This window comes from Cyprinodon tularosa, unplaced genomic scaffold (genome assembly GCF_016077235.1).
Source record: "Cyprinodon tularosa strain WSP-4 unplaced genomic scaffold, ASM1607723v1 ctg480, whole genome shotgun sequence".
NCBI lineage: Eukaryota > Metazoa > Chordata > Actinopteri > Cyprinodontiformes > Cyprinodontidae > Cyprinodon > Cyprinodon tularosa.
The window spans coordinates 382515-400082 of record NW_024039208.1 but is presented as its reverse complement, the minus strand read 5'-3'; the positions used below and the strand labels follow the sequence as shown (position 1 = coordinate 400082).

Sequence of the window (17568 nt, the reverse complement as noted above, 5' to 3'; positions counted from 1 at the left end):
TACATGAGTTAATAAAGTGCATGTGATTGGTCGTTTATCAAGGGGGCGGTATTGTTGTGGCGCAGGTCGTGGATGAGTCTCCTCCATCATATATTTTTTATTTAGAGGAGGAAAAGCGGGACGAAGTTGATGTGGAAGAGGATGCCAGGGCGGCAGAAGCTTGGTTTGGTGTAGAAGGCTTACAGCCGTACATGTTTGAGCACTTATCTCGCAACGCTGCCAGTTCTGTTAGCTCTACGCCTGCCGAAGACACAGATGTCCATCCCCATGAACACTGGGACGGAACTCAATAGGAAAGGAAATGCTTCTTATTTCTTATTTTAACCGTTGCGTATATTAGCTGTGACATATTAATCAAGATGCTATGACCTAAAAAATTTGATTGACAAATGACCGTTGATAAATAATCGGCTGAATTTATGTGTTCAGGCTGATGTATAATTAACTGGCCTGCAGAAGATAATGAAAAAAAACACAGATTTTAGGACAGGATTTTTTTTAAATTGATTTTCTAAATTTTGGGACAATATCATACGATAGAGAGTACATTTATATACATGTTAAAGCCAGAATGATTTGAAATTTAATGATGATTTCCTTACGACTTTATAACAGGCAAAAAAAAAAAAAAAAAAAAAAAAAAAAGCTGTGACCATAGCAGCCATAACTCTGCCTCTCTAGTATTTTTTTTAAAAAAAAGCTTAATTTCTCAGGTTTTTAAAGGTGTTGACCCTTCAAGAATGACATTAAGGATTATACAACAATGCTGCACATTTTCTGGATGAAATTATGCGAGTGGGATAATCCAGTAAATAATAAATTTGTTCAATAAATCTGTATTCAAAATTATTCCAGAAGAAATAAGAAACAGTCATCTGCAGTTTCTAACTCAAAGCAAAGGTATGCTTCAGGTTGGCGTCGTGTTTTTTATGGCCAAACACCAAAAACATGCTTGATCACGCTGCTGAGTGTGACGACAAATGAGAGGAACTAACTGTGTGCAACGACAGAGTGGCTCAGATCTCTGCAATGAAGATTTTAGCCTCTCCCAGGTCAAAGGACGCCGCTCCAGTTTACAGTGAGCGCTTGCCTAACTGGGGGGATAAATTCATGAATGAGTGGCATGTTTATTTGGATGCGTGGCCTTTATGAGCGCGTGTGTGTTTAATCCCAGTCTGCTGTTGCTCTTACAACGCCACAGCCTAATCTCAGGATTATGAGCCAATCTCACCCAGCGCAGCAGAGAACATTGAGGTTAGACGGGAAATAGGAGAACAAAGCAATCTAACAGACTTCTTTTTATTCTCTTTTAAGCACAAACACATATCACTCCCTGATAGGCTGACAAAGTCCCACAAATTAACACAATACAATGTTTTTTTAATTCAAAAACAAAAATAGTTTGATAAAGTTTGAAGCAGGAAAGATCCTCTGGGCTTTTGTGTGACAGGAAAAAAAAAAAAAAAAGACAATGTTCCCTCAACAACTGACATTCCTCGCATGACTAGCATAACTTTCTCAGTGGTGTGTGTGTGTCTGTATAGTTAAGGATGGGCGTCTGTGTGGGTCTGTGCGACGAGGCTAAAGCCATAGAATTAGACCAATTCCCTAGGCAACAACCCGATAATTATGACATCCCGTCTGTGATGTCCAGGCTGCAGCGGCGCCGCGAGGGGACGACTCCCAGGAAGGAAGGGAAGCTAGCATCAAGCAGAGGGTACGGGGAAGGATAACTGTCAATAAAAACGTTTATGTAGGCGCCTAAATCTGTAAATGTAAATCACTAAACAGGAATAAATCTGTGAGAATACAAGCAACATCTTTGCATTTCCATTATGGAGTGAATTTTGATCCATTATTGTGTCAAGTAAATAATGTTCTCTAAATTGTTATTTGAAAAAGACCCAACCGGGAATTTCTTGATCAAAATAAAGGTTGTGAGAGTTCAATTGTTTTTCTTTTTGTTTTTTATTAGATTTTTTTTTTCATTTCTTCATCAATTATATCGTTATTTTCAAATTTTATTTCTTAACATGTCAGTTTTTCAGATTTAGTTGATATGAATTGAATTCTTTTCAATAAAAACACTTGCTCTCGACCAATAAAAGCATTTCTATTGGACGTTGCTAAAGGTGACCGTCTGCCCTGGAGTTATGACGAACAAGTAAGGAAATGAGGCTGAATTAAAACAGGTTTTTTAAAAGCCACCTTAACTCTTACTTAGAGCTGCGCTAACAGTTACATCTAGTTCTAACTGGATGTAAACAAAACTTCAGATTTTTTCAACTTCTGCAAATTTCGCTTTGCTTAATTCGCAGGTAAGGCAGCGATCAAATTTGGCTAAATTTGCCAAAATCGTGCCATTCACCTCGCTAAATTCACCACCTTCACCTTGCTTCACTTTAGACCCTCCCCTCTACAAAGACATAACTTGGTAGTTCTTCCCTCCAGCTGCGAAATTCGTGTTTGGTGTGAACTAGGGCTGCAACTAATTATTATTTTGCTAATTGATTAATCTGTCGATTATTTTTTCAATTAATCGATGAATAATCGGGTAGTGAACTGTTCTTTAAACATTTTTTTTTTGTTTGTTTTTTTACCGAATTAAACCAGCTGAAACTAAAACTTTTCCAGTTTTGGAGTTCTGCATACAGCATTTTGACAGACAAAAAAGTTTTTATTTTATCTTAAATGCAAAATATTTATATATTTATTCTAGGGCTGGGCAATAAATCAAATTAATTAGATTTTGAAATTTTGCTTAATCGTAATATCAAGAAAGTATCTTCTCCTTCGTTTTTTTACTTGTGCTTTTGCTTCTGTCCCTTTCCTTCTTCCGCCTGATATCATGCTGCACTGTTTATTAACACCATGGCCGCTGCCCAATCTGAAGAGTTGGTACCGAGAAAGGGGACTTGTCCTCCATCTATTATATGGAAGTGGTTCAGCTTTGACAAGGCCAATGGGGAGCGGACTACAACTCAAATTCAGTTCAGTGTAGCTCATCATAGGGATGGACATGGTGCCCATAAACATAGAAGTCTGGCTTCCTTCTAGGGTTGTCACGATGCTAAACTTTTCAACTCGATACCGATACTAAGTAAAATATTCGATACTCGATACCCTTTTCGATACCACAAGAATAAAAATAAAGACTCTAAAATTCAACAGAAATATTTTCATTACAAAAAAAAATACAAGAAATAAATAAAAAAAAAAACAATAAGAATAATATTTTGAGGTTGTATGATTTGCACAATATTAAGCAAGCTTGATAAAAAACTTAGTTTTCCTTCCTTGGCTATGCTTTGCACACATAACATTGACACTAGCCAAAACAGTTAAACAAAAATATTTCTCAGCAGCTGTACTTCTTACAAAAAAAGTCTGAAACTGAAAAATGCATACAGGTGCTGGTCATAAAATTAGAATATCATGAAAAAGTAGATTGATTTCAGTAATTCCATTTAAAAAGTGAAACTTGTATATTATATTCATACATTACATACAAACTCATATATTTCAGATGTTTATTTTGTTTAATTTTGATGATTACAAATGACAACAAATGAAAATCTCAAATTCATCATATCAGAAAATTAGAATATTACTGAAGACCAATAAAAACAAAGGATTTATAGAAATGTTGGCCAACTGAAAAGTATGAACATGAAAAGTATGAGCATGTACAGCACTCAGTATTTAGTTGGGCCTCCTTTGGCCTGTATTACTGCAGCAATGCGGCGTGGCATGGAGTCGATCAGTCTGTGGCACTGCTCAGGTGTTATGATAGCCCAGGTTGCTGTAATAGTGGCTTTTAGCTCTTCTGAATTGTTGGGTCTGGTGTATTGCATCTTCTTCTTCACAATACCCCATAGATTTTCTATGGGGTTAAGGTCAGGAGAGTTTGCTGGCCAATTAAGAACAGGGATACCATGGTCCTTCAACCAGGTACTGGTAGCTTTGGCACTGTGTGCAGGTGCCAAGTCCTGTTGGAAAATGAAATCTGCATCTCCAAAAAGTTGGTCAGCTGCAGGAAGCATGAAGTGCTCTAAAACTTCCTGGTATGTGGCTGCGTTGACCCTGGACCTCAGAAAACACAATGGACCAACACCAGCAGATGACATGGCACCCCAAACCATCACTGACTGTGGAAACTTTACACTGGACTTCAAGCAACGTGGATGAAGTGCCTCTCTTCTTTTCCTCCAGACTCTGGGACCTTGATTTCCAAAGGAAATGCAAAATTTACTTTCATCAGAGAACATGACTTTGGACCACTCACCAGCAGTCCAGTCCTGTTTCTCTTTAGACGCTTCTGACGCTGTCTGTGGTTCAAGAGTGGCTTGACACAAGGAATGCGACAGCAGAAACCCATGTCTTTCATACGTCTGTGTGTGGTGGTTCTTGAAGCACTCACTCCAGCTGCAGTCCACTCTTTGTGAATCTCCCCCACATTTTTGAATGGGTTTTGTTTCACAATCCTCTCCAGGGTGCGGTTATCTCTCTTGCTTGTACACTTTTTTCGACCACATCTTTTCCTTCCCTTCGCCTCTCTATTAATGTGCTTGGACACTGAGCTCTGTGAACAGCCAGCCTCTTTAGCGATGACCTTTTGTGTCTTGCCCTCCTTGTGCAAGGTGTCGATGGTCGTCTTTTGGACAACTGTCAAGTCAGCAGTCTTCCCCATGATTGTGTAGCCTATAGAACTAGACTGAAAGACCATTTAAAGGCTTTTGCAGGTGGTTTGAGTTAATTAGCTGATTAGAGTGTGGCACCAGGGGCCATCAATTTTGAACCTTTTCACAATATTCTAATTTTCTGATATGATGAATTTGAGATTTTCATTTGTTGTCATTTGTAATCATCAAAATTAAACAAAATAAACATCTGAAATATATGAGTTTGTATGTAATGTATGAATATAATATACAAGTTTCACTTTTTAAATGGAATTACTGCAATCAATCTACTTTTTCATGATATTCTAATTTTATGACCAGCACCTGTAGATTATTCAATCACACAGTGTTCTGAAAGTGCATTTTCCTCAATTCTGCACTTTAGATGGCTGTATCGATACTTTTGAAAATGAGTATTGTATCCGGATACAACGTTTCAGTATCGATACTATTCTGAGTATTGATACTTTTGACAACCCTACTTCCTTCACAGGCTTAAAGTGTGTGATCCAAAATACGACCCGCCAACTCGAAACACTACAAGCGCTCTTTGTTTTTCGCAACTACTACTACTTTAATTTTCCCCTCTAGCCTTCCTGCAGTGTGCGGTAATTTAGTTAGAGGAGCAAAATATCAGCTAAGATGGAGTCTTTTGTAAAACTGTTATTTTTTTCCATTTAAACAAAGACAAAATAATGAGTGGTAACCTTTAATTGAAAGAAAAACATTTCAATATAAGGTAGGTTAAAAGTTTAACAGCATAAAACTGTTATCTAAGATCACTGAATCCCTTCAGTAATGTTACTAAATAACCTCCAAAGATGGAGACGAAATAACCTCCTAAAAAGCATCGAAGCCACAGAAGAACCAAACAGTGAAGGAGCAATTTTGTCAGCATCAGCTGCCAGTAATAAACACCATCTATGAAACAAATCAATACTCACAGCTTTTCTGCCTCCTCTGAAATCCTTTATAAACACAACATTGAGTCTGGTTCCCTCATTAACAACTTTAACACTAAGAGGTATTGCTTAGGAAAAGCAGAAGAAGTTTTATTTATTTAAATTAAGGGTTTTCTATTTGCTTACTTTTTTAATGATATTGTTTCTCTGGACTGATACACTGAACATCTTCCACTTAATGGGAAACATTAAAGCAATACATTCACCAGTTGCTTTCGGGGGAGCTTAAAGTTATAGTGGAGGATTTTGGGGAATTTTTGAAATGACCCATCCTCTCCCCTTTAAAAAAAATGCACAAGCTCATCCCTGTACTTGCTCCCTAGAGGGAACGCCAATTAAAACGTGAGCCAGAGCATCCACGAGCCCATTCTCCTCGAGGAGGTGCAGGAACCCAATATTAAGACGGTCGCTCGGATGGATCTCGTCTCACCCATATTCATATATAAAAGGTTTTCCTGCAAATAAGACTACTGGTAAATAACAAAAGAAATCATGGCATGCTTGTATGTGTGTGTGCTGCAGTGGAAATCTGGAGATGTTTGCGGGGTAAATAAGGATCTCTGGCCATGGTATAAATACCAACGATGAAAATTACTAAATAAATGAACTTAACTTCCCTGAAAAGTTACCATACAGAGTAGGGCTGCAACTAACGATTATTTTGAAAATCGATGAATCGGCCGATTATTTTTTCGATTAATCGATGAATCGGACACAAAATATTTTTTTTATATTAACCTCTTCATTCCAAAATAAACATTTTAGACAGAACAAACAAGCACGCAAGTACAGGTTTCTCATTAACTGTACTGGTGCAATATGAAAAATAAATGTTTGTGTTAAAACTACGCAAACTTACATGAGAAATGTAGCTGTACATCCACAAAATATAGGGTATTTTGTTTCATAAAGCGCAAAAAGAGACAGGCATTTTTGTTTTTTAAAGCCCCTAAGGGGTTCAAACAATAGGCCCCCCCATTTCAACAAATTAGGTTTTTATAGACTAGAAGAGTTCTGCCTTTTAAGACAGGAAAGTATAGCAGTTAAAGTTGCTACTTGAGAAAATACTGAACCATAGAGATAAAAATAGCCCTGTGATTCAAATTATAAATTGTATTTGGAATAAAAATGAGAGAACTAGGGGTGGTAAAAAACACATCCTCCAAAGACAGATATTTACATGGGAATGTGGCAAATAATTAATTGACATATTACTGATCTTGCTGGATTTTATTCTGCTTTACTTCCATAAATTGCAGGATCTTCTTTACTTTATCTTTGCCAGAAGATTTAAACTTTAAAAGCCTTGCCCTCATAATTAGCAAATTAATTTATTTATTGAGAAAATATAAACGCTGCTTAAGCTAATTCAAATGAAATTAAAAGTAAAATAAGTAGCCAACCTTATCACTGTCTGTAACCTACTAACACGGTAAGGAAAGCATCAGATGAGCTACCTGAGAAACTAACGTAACGTTTCCCCACTTTAAAATGGAACAAACATGGCTGCTCATCCTGCTGATCAGCTCTCTTCACTGCCATTGAAGGCTCCAACGTGTTTTCTTTTCAGGTGCTGCGTCATAACAGTGGTGCTTCCGTGCCATGTTCATTTGTTTTTACAAAAGTTGCATGTTACGACTTTTTTCACTTTACAAAGCGCAGGCTATTTTAATTATTGTGATCAATTTGCGCAGTCAATCCCGGGGCATGCGCGCTTCATTTGCAGTCTGGACGCTGAGGGTAAACTCCTCACTAAAATCCTGCGGCTCTGACTGCCCCGCTGAGAGGGATTCCTGTGGGAGAGGGAGAAAGGGGTTGGGATGGGGGAGGCGCCCCACGGCAGCAGCTGCCGCTGGAGGAGAAGAGTAGGAACGATACATGCTTTCACGTAAGAGTCTCCAAAAGCCGCCAGTGACACCGTAAAAAGGCGCCAGATTTGTCGCTAGTAGCTTTTTAAAGAAATAGTCGCTGGAGGGGTCTGAAAAGTCGCTGAGTTGTCAACACTGCAACTGCGGCGCTGACTCGCTCTGCCGTATTTTTTTTTCTTCCCCGGGATGACGGCGGCGGCGGATGACGCATTAATCGCGCGACACAACTAATCGATGATTAAATTCGTTGCCAACGCTTTTAAAAGTCGATTTTTATCGATTTTATCGATTCGTTGTTGCAGCCCTAATACAGAGGTAGATATTTTTACTAGCAGTGATGTGAAATGGAGTTCTCCAAAACGAGACATCGTGGGAGACGACCTGTGCTTTCAGTGTATGCCATCCCATTAAAGAATCTCCCAAAAATAACCTGGTCCTGTTTCTCTCTTCTGAAGCATTTCTCTTCTTCTCATAACCTTCATAGACACTTTTCCTCTTAGGACTCATGGCCATTTTCAAAGGACTGCGGTGAGAAAGGCGAGCTTCATTGACTGTCTGAAACCGTAGCTCGCCACATAAAAGTGCGCATGCACAGAAAAAGACAGCTAACTGAGGACGAGTATGCAGGACGGTCTTACGTAAACATAACACCAGAATGACTGACATCTAGGAGGACCACTTATTTTGATGATCCACCTGGAAAAAGAAAAAAATCCTCCACCGTACCTTTAAGCTGGAAGTTACAGGTTTAGCACTCCTAAAAATTGCAGCGTTGCTTTAAAAATGGAAAGCTACTAACCTTTTAAAGTCGAACATTTGTCGCTCCAAAAGTCAACAGACATTGAGACATTTGGAGCATTCTTGCCATTCTGAAATCCAGCATGGGGCCATGCATATAAAACAACAAAAAACATAGTTTTGTTATCATCTTAACAAAGATGATATTTCTTAAATTAATGTTTTGTCTCGGCGGGACTAACCCTGCAGTGCATGCAAGATATCGAATGTGCTAAGCTTTCAAATAGCGAGAGAGTTAATTAAAAACAAAAGTATGACTTTAAATTTCATTACATGGATACATAGCTTTGAGGACATAAGCTAAAATTTTCAGAAAAAGTATATGGTTGCAAAATCGGACAGACGCTGCACCTCTTTGAAAGAAAAAATGCCCCCCTTCACCTGAACCTCTCAACTGGACAGCAAAGACAGATAAAAGGAGCAAGAAGCCCAAAGCAGTGGTTGCTGCACGCTATCCAGTCCATTGACGCATTTCTTTTAGTGCCCAAAAAATATGCACCACTAGTTAAGAGGAACTTTCCTTCTGAGAGCTCGATTGCATGCTCTGCTTTTAGACTAATGGATTTTCTAAAAGAACCAAAGAAGAAAAAGGCCACACATGCTAACACACACAGCTATGTCTGAAACCTGCACAAAGCCGACCATCTATATTACTGCGATCTGGAAAACAATGGCTAAGCTATAGGATTACATAAAACACAGAAAGATGCTGCGAGCTTCCAGACTGGTTGCCCTAAGCAACAGTGTTGTGGAGGCGAATGGCCAGAAGTTCAGTCAGCATCACCTGCAGACTTCACAATGATCCAACACTGAATAAGATAATAGAAATCCACCCATCTGATAAATCCATACATGTTTTAGTTAGTTTAGCATGTAGCAACACTAAAGACACAGTAGTATATATTCATTGGTTTGAGTTCTAGAAAAAACGCAGGAAGGACGCAGAATGGTGGCAAAGAGATGAGAAGTTAGGCCATTGCAGACATTGTTCCTCTCATGGATCCAATTTTAAGATTTACTGTCGCTAAAAGCTGAATCTACAGGTGCTGGTCATAAAATTAGAATATCATGAAAAAGTAGATTGATTTCAGTAATTCCATTTAAAAAGTGAAACTTGTATATTATATTCATACATTACATACAAACTCATATATTTCAGATGTTTATTTTGTTTAATTTTGATGATTACAAATGACAACAAATGAAAATCTCAAATTCATCATATCAGAAAATTAGAATATTACTGAAGACCAATAAAAACAAAGGATTTATAGAAATGTTGGCCAACTGAAAAGTATGAACATGAAAAGTATGAGCATGTACAGCACTCAGTATTTAGTTGGGCCTCCTTTGGCCTGTATTACTGCAGCAATGCGGCGTGGCATGGAGTCGATCAGTCTGTGGCACTGCTCAGGTGTTATGATAGCCCAGGTTGCTCTAATAGTGGCTTTTAGCTCTTCTGAATTGTTGGGTCTGGTGTATTGCATCTTCTTCTTCACAATACCCCATAGATTTTCTATGGGGTTAAGGTCAGGAGAGTTTGCTGGCCAATTAAGAACAGGGATACCATGGTCCTTCAACCAGGTACTGGTAGCTTTGGCACTGTGTGCAGGTGCCAAGTCCTGTTGGAAAATGAAATCTGCATCTCCAAAAAGTTGGTCAGCTGCAGGAAGCATGAAGTGCTCTAAAACTTCCTGGTATGTGGCTGCGTTGACCCTGGACCTCAGAAAACACAATGGACCAACACCAGCAGATGACATGGCACCCCAAACCATCACTGACTGTGGAAACTTTACACTGGACTTCAAGCAACGTGGATGAAGTGCCTCTCTTCTTTTCCTCCAGACTCTGGGACCTTGATTTCCAAAGGAAATGCAAAATTTACTTTCATCAGAGAACATGACTTTGGACCACTCACCAGCAGTCCAGTCCTGTTTCTCTTTAGCCCAGGCAAGACGCTTCTGACGCTGTCTGTGGTTCAAGAGTGGCTTGACACAAGGAATGCGACAGCAGAAACCCATGTCTTTCATACGTCTGTGTGTGGTGGTTCTTGAAGCACTCACTCCAGCTGCAGTCCACTCTTTGTGAATCTCCCCCACATTTTTGAAGGGGTTTTGTTTCACAATCCTCTCCAGGGTGCGGTTATCTCTCTTGCTTGTACACTTTTTTCGACCACATCTTTTCCTTCCCTTCGCCTCTCTATTAATGTGCTTGGACACTGAGCTCTGTGAACAGCCAGCCTCTTTAGCGATGACCTTTTGTGTCTTGCCCTCCTTGTGCAAGGTGTCGATGGTCGTCTTTTGGACAACTGTCAAGTCAGCAGTCTTCCCCATGATTGTGTAGCCTATAGAACTAGACTGAAAGACCATTTAAAGGCTTTTGCAGGTGGTTTGAGTTAATTAGCTGATTAGAGTGTGGCACCAGGGGCCATCAATTTTGAACCTTTTCACAATATTCTAATTTTCTGATATGATGAATTTGAGATTTTCATTTGTTGTCATTTGTAATCATCAAAATTAAACAAAATAAACATCTGAAATATATGAGTTTGTATGTAATGTATGAATATAATATACAAGTTTCACTTTTTAAATGGAATTACTGAAATCAATCTACTTTTTCATGATATTCTAATTTTATGACCAGCACCTGTAAGTTGAAGTAATGCTTGAAACACTGAATATTTCTGCAGATACAGCTGGTCTCCATGTAAAGGGGTCTAAAGTTAAATTGGTACTAGCATGCAGAGATCCAAGTCTGCACTCCATCTAAAACACGGTAGTGGCAGCATAATGATGTAGGGTCATCTAAAAATAATGGATTCTGCTTCCACTTCTTTATCGTCCAGTTTTCTAAAAATATTAGAGTTGTGATGTAAAAAAATATAAATCTATGGAGTGAAGTTGTTCCATTGTTGTTACAAACCATAAACACGCTTTGTAACACGGAATTTGAAAAATGTTAAATCCAGGAATCAACATTTGAAACATGTTTTAATCAAAAAGAGCTTTCAAGATCCTTTTCTGAGATTTAGTTTTTTTTTTTTTTATCTATTTTATTCTTTCAAATTCTATTTTGTCTTTTAAGATATTTTCATTTTAGATATTTCTTCTTCCTTTTACAGATTTTGCATTATTTATTTATTTTTTATTTCTGCTTTTTAGATCGATCGTTATGAATTTGGTTATTTTCAAACAGAAATTCACAAAAAAAATACAAGAAAATTTAAAATCTAAAAAAAAAACAAAAGAAACAAAAGAAAAACCTTTAACCAATTAAATTTTAAAAATAAAAAATACATATTTTAAAGAAACTATAGAAGTTTCTCACAAAACATATATATTTTTAAAAAACATTTTTAAAGTTTTATTTCTGGATTGCATTTTTTCTATTTACAAAATGTGTTCTTTGCTTACAAAAATAATGCAACAAAATTCATTACGTATAATTTGAACAGAATCTGCAACCATTTTACAACTTTATTCATACTTCAACAATGTTTTGAGGGTTTATTTTGTAAATATAAGGTTCTGATCCAAATGACAGAGTGAGACTCTGACTATAACTAGTTGGGAGTGTTTATGATGCTGCTACACACAACATAAAGCAGAGATTGATCAATACAAACTCTGCTATATGGTGCTCAGACAGGGGGAGGTCAGAGAGTCGAGCAGGGTAATTACATTTCCCCTGGGGGTCTATCACTTCCACAACCAACAGTCTACATCTCAATGTGGGTCAATACACCCATTCAGATCCATGCAGACATAAAATCGAGTGGTCACTTATTCCAGATAAGGGATGATGGGAGTAAATGCAGGTCAAACTGAAATATTAAAAATAGAAAGAGAGACAGAGGGAGATGGAAAGTCACAAACTTTCATTTATCATCTATATAGATGGATGAAAACTGTTCAGTAAGATTATTCAACCATGCAGAAGCACTTTCTGGAAACATTACACCCTTTTACAACACCTCATTGTTGCCAGGGAGACAGCAGGGTGGTTCATTCCTGATGCGGATGCTCAGAAAACATGCCTGTATCTGAGCTGCATTTCCTTAATAAACCTTAATAGGGTTCATTTAACGCAAAATGGGGGAAAGATGGAAATAAATCACGATTCTCTGCAAAACTCCAAGCTCTTTAATTACTTTTATTAGTGTTACTGAAACCTTTTTTTGGAAAGGTTGATATTTTTAACCCATTTAGTTACACATTTGAATGAAAACTTGATATCATTCCATGCATTAAGTATAAAAGCTGAACCAGTTTACTCTGAGTTAGAAAGATCCCTGGTTATAGATAATAAAACTGTATTTCTTTACATTCCTGCCTCGATTTTTTTTCTCTCCCATATATGAAATGCAAACTAACACATGATAATAGTGAGCACAAAGAAGTGTGAAGAAGACAGAGCCTGTTACTGCCTTGAATCGGCTGGCCGGATTGTTTCTCAGCTACCGTTTCCTCTTCGTTTCCATCCCACAGACTGAAATCAACACTTCGTCCTTTTCCGCCCACAGCCTCGTAGAGAGCCCCTGTCTATTATCGGACAGGCAATGTGAGGTCATTTCAGCTCGCTTACCTGAAAATGTTGAATACAGTCCCTTCAAACCCGCACTCCGGAGTTACCAGCCAGGGCCGGATGCCCTCCTCGGCTCGCCTTTATCCGCCCACCGCGGTCAGCAGCGTCTTTTTAAAAAATAACACACCTCCGCTTGTGTTAACGGGCTGTTCCAGAGGCTCCGGCGGAGAAACGAATATCCTCGGGGACACACATACAGCTACACGCGTCTGTTGACGAGGTGCCCGAAAAATGTCGATAGCTCGGCGGTGAAGACAATTTAAAGAGGCTTGAGGGAGGAGGACCGTGCGTCGACACACACTGGAGGGTTCTAACCGCTAGCTACCGTCTGCTAGCGCGAGGACAGATCGACTTCTTCTTCTTCTTGTTGTGTTTATTGGCGGTTGGCAACAAACTTAATAGTAGCATTACCGCCACTTACTGGTATGGAGTGTGGCTCTCGTTGGTCTAACGCTCTTTTTGTATATATATATCTATATATACTCATACATACACCTACCAACCCACACAAACAAACTTACATCCATATTTATATTCTACTCATCACTATCATCCACACATTCACTCTTATGTCTACTCTATCAAATTCTACTGAATATCTTAGTTTTCTTTAAGAATCTAATAACTATTTGTATATGTTTGCTCTCCAAACTTTCCCTCAAAATATCTATTAACATAAATTTTACCTTAATACTTTCAAACTCTTTTATCATACATCTTCTCTCTCTTTCATATTTATCACATTCTAGAATAACATGTTCTACTGTTTCCCATTCTCCACAATATTCACATTTACCAGTTGCATGTTTTTGAATTTTAAAAAGTGAGTAGTTAAGTCCAGTATGCCCAAATCTTATCCTGGTTATCACTCTTTCCTCTTTTCTATTTCTTTTTCCCTTTCTTCTTTCTTTAACCTTCTTCTGAATTTTATAAAACCATCTTCCTGTTATTTCTTCATCCCACCTTTTCTGCCACTTTTCCATCAGTTTTTCCTTAACCATACTCTTTCCTTCAGCTTTACTTGTTTTAACTTTAATGCTAATTGGTTTTTGAATTGCCCCTTTTGCTATTTTATCTGCTCTCTCATTTCCTTCTATTCCAATATGCGCTGGAACCCATACAAAAATAACTATCACACCCATATTTTTAATTCTATATAATGTGTGAAAAATTTCTAATAATATGTCCATTCTACTATCCGATTGCTTGTTTTTAATACTTAATAATGCAGAACTTGACAGATCGACTTCCGTTAGCTTTTCAAAATAAAAGCGCGCCCCATTCAAGAAGAGTGCGGCTGTTGTTTAAGACGTTTCAAAATAAAGCACCAGGATGGTTGATTGTGTTTCCGGCCAGACTATTTATAATAAAACACTGCTACAATCATAGAGACAATATTTTTTTCATGGTTCGACAAAACTAAAGACAAAAAAAAAGAAAAAAAGCAGGACGAGCACATTAAATAATAATTTCTAATGATTAAGTACATTTTAAAGGTCAAGTTTTCAATTGCTCGAATGAATCATAAGGAAAATGATTTAGTATTAGACTGCAAAATGCACGTGAAAATTGGTTAAGGTAAACAATAGGTAAATAGGTAAACAAATTAAGTATTTTACTTCATTTGAATAGTTAAATAAGATGATCTGCCAAAGTGATGAGTATTTTTCCAATTGAAATAAGATTAAATATTATGTACTTGAAATAATGTAATAGAGTTGTTTCATTTCTTTAGGTAAATCCTCTTTTTTCATGAGCAAATTTTCTTACATATTTGCTTAAATCAAAGGAAACTGCTCTTATTTAAAAAAAAAAAAAAAAAAAAAGGACTGTTAACTTCATTTTTGATACATACCAATCAAACATGGGGACTGGCCCCTCTCTGGAACCGTCCATGGAGACTGTATAACTTTCATTCCAATTAACTGTGTTGAAAAAGGATAAAACATTCATCTTTATTAAAATAAATACGTATATATAGATGAAGGCTAAAGTTTTGCAGAAATAATTTAGACATGGACATAAACATGCATTTTAATGGGAGCACAGAAATGCATGAAACAAAAAATAAGGCAATAGTTTATCATATAAAATATGATAAAAGAGCCAAAGAACCAAATAGCTGCTTGTGAAATGTAATGTTTTTCCAACAGAAAATGTTTATTTTTCCCTTGAAATGTATTTAGTTTACCTGAAATATGTGAAAAAAGTAACTGAAATAATTAGCTGCTAAATAAATATGTATTAAATGACCAAATAAAGCAATTCTTTAGAATGTTTGTTCGGTGTATTCATAATTCAGGAATATTACATATATTTTGCTTATTTTAGATCATAAGTAAAATAAACAATAATGTATAATACATAATAAAATAAATGATAATAATTCTTCTAATAAGTAATAAATGAGAGTATTCTGGGGGGGGTTTTTGTTCAAAATAACATTTAGCAGATTTAAACTGTGATCCCATTTCAACATGAGTGAATCGGTCACCTTAATTTTTAAATCATAATTAAAACAGAATCCAAAGGTGCCCTCCTGTGCATATCACGTTTAGAAATGTATTAATTATTGTGTCTTTATAACAGGCGCCAGGATCAGTTTTATAGGGGTACTGGCCCCTGTTGGCCCCCATCTAGAACCGCCCATGTTGCCAAAAAAATATTGTTTCCCTGGAGACGTTTGGCATAAAACTAACAGTGTGTTATGGGCAGCAGGTTTGCCACAGAGGGGATATAATTAAAGCTGAAGCAGAGCTCTGCCTGACAACATTAAACTGGCCCCACATTGATAATCTACCAATCAATCCCACTGAAATGTTGTGTGGTGACCTGAAACAAACCCCTCTAACCTGTCAGAGCAGAAACTAGTGGAGGAAACTATCCTCAGAATAATGTCAGATGTTGGTGAAGTAAGAAGCATCTTCTTGAAGGGGTAAAACAGCTTTTAGGTTCTACTCATGTCCAGATATTTTATGTTAAATCAGGGTTAATCTTCCTTTCTTAATGTATTTGAATCACTTTATTTCCCACATTACAAGATGAAGCCATAGAAACACAAAAATATTTTACTGTTTAAAAAATCATCATTTTATGTTGATGTTGCTAGTATTTTTAATTATATAAGTCGTTTTTTGTTCTCATTGCTGAATTTATTTATTGTTTTCATGCCTTTTACGTCTCTCAGGTTTCTATTTCGTTGTATTGTGGCTCCCTCTAGTGGAGAACAGCTGTAGTATTTTCTTATTCCTTAACAGCTCGGTAGGTTTATATCAGGGCCTGTTATAAATAAGTTTGACATTCACATTCGAGAGTGTATTCTTTTATAGTCGTGTAAAACACCAAACATGGAGCACTAATTATCCTTGACATTCCTGTTTGTTATATTAGTTTGTCCGTTACTGAGCACAACAGGGATATTGATGAATATAAAGCCGTAATAAAACTGGTGAAGGGAAAAGCTAAATCCATACAACTGTCATGACTCTTTGGAGACATTTTAGGGTTTAATGGGGGATTTTGGTGAATTCTTGAAAAGACCCGCCCTGATTCTTTAGAAAAATATGGACATGCACCTGCACCATTAAGGGAACACCTAATAAACGCGTGCGAGAGCATGCATGACCCCATTTTCCATCATTCATGCTCTGTTTAAAAGTAGCTGTTTGCATCGCTCATACAAGCTTACTTTCCAAAAGAAGATTTGCAATTTTTCCACTATTACAGACTCACCACCAGTAAGTGAAAATGGGGACGAGCGCATAGCCTTATGTAAAAATATCACCAGAATGATTGACAGTTAGGAGGACTATTTATTTTGATGATCCACCCGGAAAAAGAACATCCTCCACTTTATCTTTAACCGATCACACAGTCAGATGGTTTAAAAGTTTCTAATTAAGCACTGAAGAACAGGTCCAATTCTATCATCTATATTTGAAGGCGTTGATTGCAGCTGCACAGATGATATTTCAATCCAGGATGGATCTTGGAATAATGAGGTTCTGAGTTCAAGCCCCACTCCCACAGTCCCTGAGCAAAGACCCTTAACCCCCACACTGCTCCCCGGGTGCCTCACAATGGCAGCCCACTGCTCCCCAAGTAAATGGGTTAAATGCAGAGGTAAATTTCTGTGAGATCAATAAAAAGTTCAATTATTATTATTATTATCATTATTAGTCTTGGGACGGACTAGAAAACACGCATTTCTTTTGATTAGCTGACATTAGTGACAATTCATTAATAATTTGAAATAAACTTAATTCGTAAAACTCAGTGAGTGACAGTTATCTGAAAAATAAATAAATAAATAGATAAAATTTATAAAAATAAAGTGTAAAATAAAACATCTAAAAAACAACAAATCTTAGAAAACGACAAATTATTCTCAAACCTTTTTGAATATAACGTTTTTCAAAGTTTGATTTCTGGAATGTAATATTTGTATTTCAAATCACAAATTTCTATTTAAAATAAACATTCTTTGCTAAGCAAAAGAGAAGGTAAATCAAGAGGCGGAGAGAATTTGTTCATTTTTTTATTTTTTTTTCTAGCCCAGTTTGTTCATTACGGATGAGGTTTATGGCCACTGAAAGAATTTTTTAAAGTTAACTGATTTTTAAATTTTGTTTTTGTATAATACCGGAAAAGTGAGCATTCTGACTTTAATCT

General features: G+C 37.0%; 1 protein-coding gene across 1 annotated transcript in view; it reads right to left on the bottom strand.

The window, feature by feature from the left end:
- cdk17 (cyclin-dependent kinase 17) overlaps positions 1 to 14119 on the bottom strand; it is a 56204-nt gene extending 42085 nt beyond the window's left edge. Inside the window, exon 1 of the mRNA XM_038302064.1 lies at positions 12898 to 14119. The gene's annotated coding sequence lies outside the window, so the exon portion shown is untranslated. The remainder of the gene's footprint in view (positions 1 to 12897) is intronic.
- Between the last annotated feature and the right edge of the window lie 3449 nt (positions 14120 to 17568).